At 37.3% G+C, this 12,823-nt stretch overlaps 1 protein-coding gene and 1 pseudogene across 1 annotated transcript in view; one reads left to right on the top strand and one right to left on the bottom strand.

Annotated features, from left to right (window-relative positions):
* Positions 1–12,823, bottom strand: part of Il1rapl2 (interleukin 1 receptor accessory protein like 2) — a 1,209,823-nt gene that overhangs the window by 347,819 nt on the left and 849,181 nt on the right. The gene's annotated exons all lie outside the window — the stretch shown is intronic.
* Positions 6,673–6,902, top strand: LOC127184616 (U6 snRNA-associated Sm-like protein LSm6; annotated as a pseudogene).

Here is a 12,823-nt window from a genome sequence, read left to right as displayed (position 1 = left end):
TCTCAATTCTGAACATGTATGCCCCAAATGCAGGAGCACCACATTTGTAAAAGAAATGTTACTAAAGCTTAAGCCACACACCAAACCCCACACATTAATAGTGGGAGGCTTCAACACCCCTCTATCCACAATATAAAGATCATCAAGACAGAAACCAAATGGAGAAAAAGGAAACTAATAGACATCATGAAACAAACGAACCTAAGAAATATCTACAGAACACTTCACCTTAACACAAAAGAATATGCTTTCTCAGAAAACTGGGATAGGGCTACCTCAAGACTCAGCTCTTGTACTCCTTGGAATATACCCAAACGATGCTCTACCACACAACAAGGACATAAGCTCAGCCATGTTCATAGCAGCCTTATTCATAATACCCAGAACCTGGAAACAACCTAGATGTCCCTCAGTCAAAGAATGGATAAGGAAACTGTAGTACGTTTACACTATGGAATACTACTCAGCTATTAAAAACAAGGAAATCTTGAAATTTGCAGGCAAATAGATAGAACTAGAAATGATCATCCTGAGTGAGTTAACCCAGACCCAGAAAGATACATATGGCATATATTCGCTTGTAATTGGACACTAGCCCAACAGAGATGTCCCCTGAAAGTCTTCACTTATTCAGACATTGGGTTAGATACTGGGACTTCATATGGGGACTCTAGGTGAGAGGGGAAAGGAAGAATGTAGAAATAGAAGGATCCAGAGTGTCCTAGAAGCATAAAGAAGACCATTAAGGCTGGCAGATCTGAACCCAGGTGGATCAGCTCAAACTACTGTACCAACCAAGGTCAATACATGCAGTAAACCTAGAACCCCTATCCAGATCTAGCCAATGGATAGCACATTCTTCACAATTGTGTGGAGAGCTAGGCCTGACTTGGACATGAACTCTGGTGCTCCCTATTTGACCACTTCCTCTTGGTGGGGAGACCTAGTGACACGCAGAGGAAGAGTAAGCAGCCTATCAGGAAGAGACCTGATAGGCTGTGATCTTATAGGGGAGGACAAGGTTCCCTTCTGTCACAGACCTCGGAGAGAAGAATAGGATGAAAGAGGGATAGAGGGAGAATGGAAAGATACAAGTGAGGGGATAACAAATGAGATGTAATCTGAATAACTTACTTATATAAAAATTTTTTAAAATTCCATTTCCTCACTCTACAGTCCGGCTCAATAACCATTAATAATGCTTCCTATTTTGCTCCTTAATCTCTATATTGCCAAATCTGAAGAGGATCATTGCTTAGTACTTTTTAAAAAAACTTTTAAAGTTTTTAGGTTTTCTTTATATTTTAATCAATTTTTTATACCATGTGGGTGCTGAAAATCAAACCCAGATCCTGTTCAGGAACAATTGCTCCACTGAGCCATATCTCCAAGCGCCCCATTTCTCAGCTCTTATAGTTATCATTGCAACAACATTTGGCCTAGCTTACAATACCCACTCTCTTTCTTTTTGCTGGTGTCCCTCATTATGGCAGTCTTAATTTTTTTATGTGACAATTAAACTTGATAAACAGCACCACTGGACTGATAAATGTTTAGGAGATCAGTAAATCATGGATCTGTGGGTGTCTGTGATTAGATCATAATCTAATCTTATATAATGGATGAATTAATGGCTTGAGGAATTCAATACACAAAGGTGTCATTGGAAGGTAGCTTAATGAAGGAGGGGATGCTTAGTTGTAGCAATAAGTTGTTGGAAATAGGTCCTTGGGGTTATATCTTGCCATGGCCACTTCCTGTATTCTCCCATTCTCTGTTTTGTTATTTTTCTTTGTTTATTTGTTAATATGAGGCACTCCACTGCATTATTCTAACCATAATGACTCAAATCACTTGAACTGTGGAGCAGAGTAAGTCCTTTCTCTCTTAGATTGTTTCTGCCAGTCAGTTTATACATCAAGAATATTAAATGATATATATTATCCCTATTATTTCATTGAACGGTCTTCCTGTTTGATTACTTCTCTTCTGCCTATCCTCTAAATACTGGAGTGTCTCAGATCCTGCTTTTGAATTGCATTTCTATGTGTACATCCTCGACATATAGTTTCAAGTCTCATTATTTTATATAACATATACACATTAATGACTCACATATGCATGTATTGTCCCAACTACTGTCAAGAAAATCAATCTCATATTACCTAACCAACTTCTTCATATGGATGGCTAATTAGAACCATAAATTTAATAAGGCAAGGTAAAATTACTGATCTTTGTTACTTTAATATTCTACCAAAACTATTTTCCCAGTCTTTATTTTGTACTTGGTTTTATTACTCATATCTTCTGTCTCTCTCTTAATGAAGCCTCTATAAGAACAGAGATTCTATCTGTCACTCTTGCTTCACTATTCCCTCCTTAAAAATGCCTGGACATATGAGGTTTTCTAAAAATAATTTTAGATGTATAGATTTTTTAAAGAACATTTTATCTATAGCATTTCACTGACCAAAAGCAAGTTAACCTTGTTTTAACTGTTTTTAATAACTTTATTATATATAGAAGTTAACTTTACTATTTTAAAACCATAGACACTACAATTAAAGACATAATTAAGTACAATAAGAAAACATGAAGCTATATGCTTTCAGAAACAATTATTTTGGAAAAGAAGTATTTGTGGAATAATGTTCAGAGAAAGAAAAACTTATATTGGCTATGAAAGGAAGAGAACAAACTACTATAATGCTGTGTTTTATAGAGAGGAGTTATTATGGCCCAGAGAAGAAAAATAATTTACCCAAGAACATATAAAAATAACTGGTAGAAAGTATATCTAAAATTTAGGCTCACCAGAGCCATATCCTTCTCCAGGCCTAGGTCAGTTTGAATATTTTGTTCTATGGTCCAGTATTCTGAGCCTTGAGCCATATCCAGAATGCACTCACTGCAATCCACAGGCCTAGCCTAGGTCACACAGCCTGTACACCAACCCAGACTGGTGAAGTGAATGAACCCTACCCTATCAGGCTTGGTCCTGGTCACAAATACTGTGTGCTAACCCAATCTGATAACTTGTAGATTATAGCCTACCTGTGTCATATTCAACCTCCTGGTCTAACCCAGTTTGTATAGCTGGTGTGTTGGTATAGTTTAGTAAGTCCCATGTTTAGCACCATCCCAAACCAGGCCTAGCCATGGTCACTCATCCCATGTGCTAATCTAGTCTGGTGAGTACCCCAGATTATAGCCCAAATGTACCAAATCCAACCTTCAGGCTTAGTCTGGGATACACATTTGTGCACCGTCCCAGTTTAGTGAGTCCTTAGAACTTTCCTTGTCTATGGAATCCTCAACTCTGTTTTATGCTGGTCTAGACTGGTAAATATTCAAGACCCTGATCTAGCAACACCATCCTCACATTTCTAGGCAAGTTGGGTAGCACAACTTCCACACTGGGCTAAGCAAATCTAGCTGTTTGTCACATTTGTGTACCTCCTTGCTTACCATGAGGTTGGAACCATCTCTGTTCATTTAAATAAAAAACCAACACACAGTATCTAAGTTACTGATCTACTAACAATTTATACCTAATTTATAATCAACCAACTTTGGGCAACAGCATGAAAACAAACTTTCCAAGCAGTAGAAAATAATATCAGGAATAAAGTTGAGGAATTGGGCCACTAAGGCAAAAAATATTAATACTTTTTAAAACACATGAAAAATCTTAAGGGGAAATGTTGGACACCATGAACAAACCAAATCTTTGAATTATAGATATAAGGCAAGGAGAAGAGTCTTAGGTCAGTGGCAAAGACAAGATCTTCAAAAGAAAGATAGAATAAAACTCCCCCCCCCAATTAAAAAAGGCATACATATAAAATACAAGAAATACACAGAATACCAAATAGACATGGCAAGAAAATAAATTCTTCATAATGTATTAAGTTAAAGAATTAACTATTAAGAAACAATAGAGGATACCGAGAACTTCAGGAGGAAGCAACAGATCACATGCAAAGGAAAATCCATTAAAATAGAAACTGATTTCTATATGGAAAGTTTAAAATCCAGAGGCCCTGGGGCTTTGTATCATGCATAGCACCTTCCATCACCATGTAATCTAGCTAATAGGGATGTAATGAATGCCTACATCAGTACCAGCTTGGGTTTTCAATGCTTTGTGACTCAAGTATGTGGTGTGTCTAGCAACAGTGCCTTACCATCAAGCTATGGAGGGTAACCAAGGACCAGGATAAAGCCCATAGATTCTAGACATGCTTTTAACATAAACTTTTTATTCCAAACAATGATATCTAATTGAGGGAAAGACAAACGAGGAATCAAAGAAAGATTTGACACCGTGTTTCAGAGATAGGATATGGCCAACTCTCACAAAAACAGATAGGAAAGAGAAGCTGAGCTGGTCATGAGGTATCATGCTTAGGTTCAAGGGTTTCTTTTCATTGGAAAAATTGAAGACATATGGAAAGAGGAATTTCCTGAGGTTGGAGAATTGGGGATAATTCTGGAAGAATATGAAGTGAAAGGGCTTCTATCAAGAACCTTCATCATATTCAGGAACATGGCCTTCAATATCATTCCAATTGTACTTCCTTTTTGCTCATTAAGAAGACAAAGAAGAGCTAGAGACTCTATAATTGATAATTCTATGTTACCCTGAGTATGGATTAAGCCCTGAAAACACATATATTAGTAACATTATGCAGACTGTGTGTTATATTTAGGGATATGTATTCAATACATATGTTTATATAAGAGCTATCAGTAGAAAAAAAGAGGCCATGAATTTGAAAGACAGTAAGGAAGCCTGTGAAAGGGATTGCAGGGCTAAAGGAGAAAGGGAAAACAACATAATTATAATCTGAAAAAATAGAGCTTTGAAATTTGGATATAGAAAGATGGAACCAGAAAATATTATACCGAGAAAACAGAGACTCAGAAAAACAAATTGTACATTTCTCTCTTATTTGTGCATCCTAGCTCTGAGTCTTTAGATATGAATACATATCCTAGAATAACAGTAGAGACAAGAAAACTAAAAAGGGACCATGGTGGGGATTGAGGAAGTTCTAGAGAAAGATTAGTATGACACAGGTGCTATGAGGAGGGAAATGGGGAAAATGGGGAACTCTTTAATTAGGGAGAAGGGAATTTGGGAAAAAGAATAATACAGAAGGAGAAGGAGGAGGAATAAAGAACACTAAAGATAATTGAAAAGTCATAGGGAAGCATTATGTTTATTTAAATGAAGTTACACCACTTAGGGTGACAATTGTCCCTTCAAGTGTTATAGACTACCTTACAAAACCCTAGTATCTGGAAAAGGAAGCCTCCCATTGAGTTGCTTGTCAAGAAACCTCCCAGTGAATTGTTGTCAAGAGACTGTTCAAGAAACTCAACAAACAACAGAGAATACTGCAATTACCATTAAGTGTCTCCTAGAATTTTAAGATATTTTAAGAATTCTGAAGATAAAATACATTTCAGAATTAGGACTTGGAATAATTGAATTTGAACTAATCTAAAAGCCTGTACCCTAAGGGCTAGCTCTCAAACTACCCAAAGTTGCTATGCAAACTGCTAAGGGAGAAAACCAACTACTAGTCCTAGCCAGCTTTAAAGCCTATGGACCAACATGCCAATATAGTCCCAAGAATGCAGCAGTGGTACTTAAACTGTGGGGATAAGCAATGGCTATCTAACTGGACTTAAGGATAACTCAGTAGCAATTTATATCCAGTACTATAAACTTAGCCAATTACCTATGGCTGGTGAGAACATGTACCCTAGAAAAAGAACACTATTGCCACTTTCTTAATCCAGTGTAATTCCAAAATATCTAACCTTATATCCACAGAGAAGTGTTGGGTCTCATCCCTCATCAGTCAGGCTTCTTTTGCAGATGACAGGGACCATTATTAGAAAGCAACAACTGGTCAAAATGCAGAGATCAACTGACCATGGAATATATACCCTCAATTAAAACTTCTATGATGAAACCCCTACACCTAAGGCTGAGGGAACATTGAATAAGACTGGTTGGAGAGGCTGCAAAAGGCAGATGACAGCAAGGTTTGCTATGAGATAGTGTCTTCTACATATAAAAGGAAGCTGCAACCACTTGTACAATGAAAACCCAAGTTGATGTCAGTGTAGATGGAGGAAATCATGCAAGATCTCACCTCTAGAAGATCTACAGGCAATTCATGGCTACTAAAAATGGGGAAATCATTCTTCTCCAAAGATGTACCCCAACTCGGTTATCAAACACCAAACTCTAAACACATATACCAATCAATACCAAATGGCCTCAGTAGGTTTCATACAATAAAAAAAGAAAAGGTTATGAATTTGAGGAAGCGAGAGAGAGAGAGAGAGAGAGAGAGAGAGAGAGAGAGAGAGAGAGAGAGAGAGAGAGAGAGAGAGAGAGACTCTCACAGGATCAGTTGGAGAAGTGAGAAGATGAGGTGTAAATGATGTAAATACAGTACTCGTTTAGGAAGTTCAAAATAAATGTTCTAAAACATGCTATGAGGCCCAGCTTATGAGTGCTTCAGATCAAGCTACACGATGAACAAGGGGCCATGATAGGTGAAATGGTGAAGGTACCCACACTGCACAGCTAAATAAGTAAAAGAGAAGATTAGAACTCAGGTTTCCTGACTCCCACAATTGTTAAAAATGAGTCTGCAGAAGCAATCCCCTAATGACTTCTTGAATCAGACCAGTTGTGGTGAAATTAAATTCTGGCATGAATTACACAGGGAGCCTGGCCTGCGCGGATGGCTACATGAATGTAGCACTGGAGCAGATGGAAGAGGATGCACACGGACAGCTGAAGAATATGAACGAGGCTGTTCATCCGAGGAAACAATGTGCTGTTCATAAGTACACAGAAGAGAAGGAGGTGAAGATGCCAAGAAGTGTTTTCTTCAAAGCTGGATATATTGTATTCTGAAGTGGTTTTTAGTTCTCTTATGATCTTATTTGACCCGTTTTCGTAGTGGTTGATGGTTTTGTTTTTGTTGTTGTTCAATTGACATTGGAGTAATATAAAGGTCTCATATTACAGATTGAATCTTAAACTTTTCACATTTATGTTTCATCCTCTTTACATCTGTCTGTACAGAATGCTAAAATTTAAAACAAAATAGTTTTCAGGATTATGGTACCTAAAAGAAAAAGGCTATGATATTCTTGTGGAAATCATAACAGTGGTAGTGGGGGCTGATCCTGACTCTTTTGCCTACTTATGGGACCCTTTTCTTCCTGCTGGATTTCCCAGCCTTGATGTGATGGTATGTGCCTGGTCTAATTGTAGCTTGTTCTCCCATGTTTGGTTGTTGCCCCTGGGAAGCCTGCTCTTTTCTAAGGAGAGGCAGAGGAGGGTAGATCTGGAGGAGAGAGAAGGGGTGGGAGGCTGGGGGAGGGGAGAGAGGAGGAAACTGTGGACAGCATGTAATATATGATGTAAGAAGAAAAAAAGAAAAAGAAAAAGCTGAGCTGTATATTTCCTAATTTTCTTTCCACATTTCCAGTTAATGAAACACTATATACATGGTGTTTTATAATAATTAGAATGCATTTTATTTTCTGACACTCTATATTCTCATGAAATTGTATGCTTTTTAATACAAGATTTTAATTACTTCCTTTTGTCTGGAAGCCTACATTTATATCACTGTTAGGCCATGAGACAAAAATAAAAGCAAAGTGTAATCTCATGATAAAAGAAGGATCTTTTGAATGCTTTCATGTACAGTAGAAGTTTTATGAAGACATCTGAAAAATTGTGGATATTGTATTTTTCTTACTTTTATGAACCAACGCAATCTTCAAAAACACAAAAGTCAAATTAAATATATGCACAGAACTAAATATAATACAATATTATTACATCTACAAATGATGTTGAAAAACATCTGTAACAAAGACAACAGAAACTAATATTTTGGGCTATGAGGGGAGATAAAAATAATCTAGGGGCTTTACAAAGTTGTGGACATGTCCTGACAGTATTCTAATATAGTTGTTTTGAATAGCTTAACATAAGAATAAGACCATTAAATTCTGGCATGGATTATATAGGAATCTTGGCCTGCCTGGATGGCTATTAAGGTCACAGTTCACCATGTCCGGATAGCTCTCTGAGCTAGGAGCAAAATGGAGGACTCCCTTTCTCAGCGGGGATTCCCCTTATCTGCCTGACCTTACCTGGAGATGGCTCTAAGCACAGATGTCTGACCTTGCCTGACCTGCACAGAGTTGCATGACTCAACACATGAGTCCTGCTCCTTCCTCCTGGCCCTATGATAATTAGGTACTGTGTTATAACCAATCAATCCTCCCTCCAACTCTAATAATCTTTATATACCTTACCCCTAAAACAGTAAAATGAGCTGCCTCTCTGAAATTGATCTAGGAAGTCGTGTCTGTCATTGTCATACTCAGGGATGTCCAAACTCTATTCATTGCTTCTGTTCCATTTGTCCTCATGGGCTGGTGGCCAATGACCCCCAGGGGGAACGGAAGACCACAATAGTTAACATACATTAGACAAACTCATCTCGAAATATCTCATGCTCTGAAAGACAAGGATGACAATCTGCTCGCTGTTTTTTTTTTCCTCCTAGAACTTCATCACTTTGTGGCTCATGTCTTCCTGGTTGGAGGAATTATGAAGCTGGATCAAAAATTAGCCACTCTATCTTTTAAGCATAGTGTATGAATAGTTGAGTGAGTGGATATAACAATCAACAATAGATATACCATTTAATGGTTATCAATTTTTGTAATAATTATGGGCTAATGGGGATGGAGAAGCATACGCTTCTACATTTAACTATAAAAAGTTGCTTGTAGATAGAATACTTTCCTTACATAACATGCTGCAAAAACTAAATAACAAAAAAGGCAGGCTGGTGTCTCAAAACATTGCAAGCTTACAAGCATCAGAGTAGGCAACAATACATTCGTTGTCTCACCAAAGACAAGTCAGTTAACTGTTTCTGTAACAAAGAAGGAAACTAGAGAGTAAAAGGGAGGAAAGGGATAGAGGTTAGATTATTAATACCAAATTTCTGCTAATTATGAGGAATTACTTTTGGTATTCTACAGAAAAGCAAGATCACAACAGTCTACAACTATTTATGATGTATCTTGAAATAACCGGCAAGACAAAACACTAAGAATGCCTATAAATAATAAATATTTAAGCTTAAAATTCTAATTATGTTGAATTTTTCATTGCATATTGTATACATGTATTTAATTGTCACTTGCTACCCATAAATATGAATAAGTATAATAAACCAATTAAATTAATTAAAGTGTGCTGGAAGATGGTTCAGAGGTTAAGAGCACTTGGCTATTCTTCCAGAGGACCTGGGTTCAATTCCTAGCACCCACCTGGCAGCTCAGAACTGTCTGTAAGCCAGTACCAAGGGACCTGATATCCTTATACAAACATACACTCGTCCAAAACACCAGTGTACATAAAATAAAAACAAATGAATCATTTAAAAATGATCACAGGAATTCAAAATTGTACACATGTGTAAGAATGAGAACTTTGGGTTGCTTAGATATATTCCCTATTCTTTTTTATTTCAAAGAGAAAGGCGTAACACAAATGATATGTCAAACTATGAATAAACACATAAGCAAAAGAAAAAGAAGAAATGGAAAGAATGGAAAAAGGAGAAGGAAGAGGGAAAAGATAAGAAAAAGCTTGGCAGCAGTCTAATCTGAATAATGTCCTTTGGAGGAATTGGTCAAGAATAGGATATTGAGACAGGCATAAAGAAGGAACAACCAAAACCTGTGAGTTTGACCTCAAACCACTCCACATATATTTAAAAATCAGAAAGCATGAGCTACAAACACTTACCATAATATTAGCAGTAAACCAAAATGACAAAGCATGATGAATGTGGCATACACACCATGTGTTACCTAAAGCATTTGTTTTTGTTTTGGTTGCTTATACAGATTCTGTCATTTTCCATAAAATTTTTTATAAATCATAAGCATCTGCAAACAAATTGCAGCAGTAAATCTCATAAAACATCTTTCCTGAGAATAGATTGAGGATGTTAGCGCAACAAGAATATTTTCCTCATCTTATATAATGGCTGAATAGATTTTTTCCTGCTTAAAAACAATATTTCAAATTGCCATTTTCTTTTCTGAGAAACACCAGGAAAATGACATTGTAGAATCTCTTTAATAAACTGTACAACGGTAGATGTTGGTCATAGATGGCATTTGGAAAGCAAAGTTTTATAGTAACCGTCAGCTATTTGACAAAAACCTCAGCATTAAAAAAAAAACGGATATATGCTGGGGTTTTGCTGTTGTTGTTGTTTTTTGTTTTTTGTTTTGTTTTCCTCCAGCAGCCTGCACAGCACCATCTAGGAGAGTGAAACTGAGCCACTGAAGAGGAAGCCAGCTGATTTTCTGCATGTCCTATGGCTCAAGTATGTGCTATCCTCAACTTCCCTCCAAGTTCTAGTGGGTAACCAAGAACCATGACAATTATCTGCATTGTGTGTACCTTTGTACCCCAGGACTCAGGGATCGTAGAGGAGGAAGTAGGTGTAAAAATTGTAAAAGCCCGAGGTTTTGGAAGCCCTACAAAATAGGGATTTCTTAATATGACAGGGCCATTGCACATGTGAATTGACAGTAGCTGCACAAGGTCAAGTCAGCCAAAATGCCAGCATGAATGAGGGACGGGTTCCCAAGTTAAGATGCTATTTAAAATGAATAGCTACGGAAGGAGTTTTCTTCAAGGATAAGGCCGCTAGTAGGTTGTCCATGCTCTACTGGATTCTCATATACCCATCCGTATAATGTTAGCAAATAATGAACTCAGTAGGTTAATAAAAGAAGCCATGAAGTTAGAAAGGAGAAGTGGGAGGAAATAAGGAAAGCAATGGAGTGGAGGGAATACAAGGCAGATTTGATCAAAACACAATTGTATGCATGTGTGGAATCCTCAAAGAATAAAAAGATGACATTCTCTTCACCTAGTTTAACATGTACTTTGAAATAGTCAAAAGGAAGAACTTAAGAACTCTCTAGGTGTTCCATGAGGAGGGGAAGCTGGCCGAGAAGTACGAAGACACTCATGCAATCCTCCCACAGAGCAGCAGCTGTATTTTTCCTATGATACTGTAGTGCAGTTTAATAGATGAAGTCTTGCCTTTAACATTTGTGGGCTATTTCAAGACGTGAAAGCTTTGAGCAGAACAGGTAATAAGAGAAAGGGAAATAACATAAGCTAGAAATGCGACCAGCGTGATCCTCTGTTATGAATTCATAAATGCCTTACATTGGAAAGAATTACAGTGGGATTTAGAGCTATTGGAATGTATTTGCATCTTGATCTGGTCTTTTAACAACTAAGCAAAATAATTTACTGACTCTTTCCTTCACAGGGAACATAAACATACTGTTACCTTTTCTAATATGCTAACTACAGTATTTTGAATGCATCATAGCGTGGGCCCATAGAGTTCAAGACATATGCTCTCTACTACAATGTGCACAAGATTTTAAAGAAAGTTTCACTCAGGTTAGCATCTGTCCTGAAGAATGACAACAAAAGATAAGGTAGACAGGCATAGTTGCTTTTTTCCCTCCTATTTTACATTCTAATAATACAATTTTTATGATGAAGGTATAAAATATATGAAAAAGAGAGACATAAAATAGGTTCATTCAGGGCATACCTTTACTAATACATATTTAAGTGCTCCCTTTACTGTTTTGAAAACAAATAGAAAAGCAAGTTTTTTTGTTACAATTATCTTTTTGAGTGCTGCCAACAATCAAAGTTGTGATCCTATTTACAAAAGCTCTCATTTATAATTATTAGTACTTCACAACAAGTGTAAAATAGCAAGCTGTTAACCCCTTCATATTTTTCTGTTTTCATGACAATATATTTTGGCTGACTATTGCTTCATATCGAATAGCTAAACATTAATAAATTTAACATGATCCCTCCTGTTCTTGTTCTCACCTGCACCCAGTCCACCCATAATATCAATTTGATTTCCTTTCTCAGGGAGATCCATGTACCCCCACCTTGAGCCATCCTTGCTACTTAACCTCTTTGGGTCTGTGGGTTGTAGCATGATTATCCTTTACTTACAAGTGGGCACATGCCTTGTTTGTCCTTCTAGGTCTGTGTTACTGCACTCAGGGTGATTTTTTTCTAGTTCAATCTGTTTGTCTTCAATTTTCCTGATTTCATTGGGTTTAACAGCTGAGTAATACTCCATTGCATAAATGTACCACATTTTCTTTACCTATTCTTTGGTTGAAGGATATCTCCATTGTTTCCAGTTTTTGGCTATTACAAATAGAGCTGCTAGGAACATAGTTGGGCAAGTATCCTTATGGTATTGATGGAGCATCTTTGGGGTATATCTCCTGGAGTGGTATAGCTGAATCGTGAGGTAAAACTATGCCTAAATCTCTGAGAAACTGCCAAATTGATTTCCAAATAGTTGTACAAGTTTGTGATCATGCCAGCAACGGAGAAGTTTTCTCCTTGCTCCACATCCTCGACAGTATGAGTTGTCACTTCTAGTTTTGATCTTAGTCATTCTGACAGAGTTTCAGAGTCATTTAGATTTGCATGATGAAGGGAGAGTACTGGAAGAGACGTCTGGAATTGGGGGCAATTCAGGGGCAAGGTAGTGACCTAGTACAATGGAAACTCCAAGGAATCTATTAGGTTGACCCTAGCTAAAACTCCTAGTAATTGGGGATACAGAGCCTGAGCTGGCCATCTTATATAACCAGGCAAGACTTTCAATGG

The sequence above is a fragment of the Acomys russatus genome, chromosome X (genome assembly GCF_903995435.1).
Source record: "Acomys russatus chromosome X, mAcoRus1.1, whole genome shotgun sequence".
NCBI classification, from domain to species: domain Eukaryota; kingdom Metazoa; phylum Chordata; class Mammalia; order Rodentia; family Muridae; genus Acomys; species Acomys russatus.
This window is presented reverse-complemented; position numbering and strand designations above follow the sequence as displayed.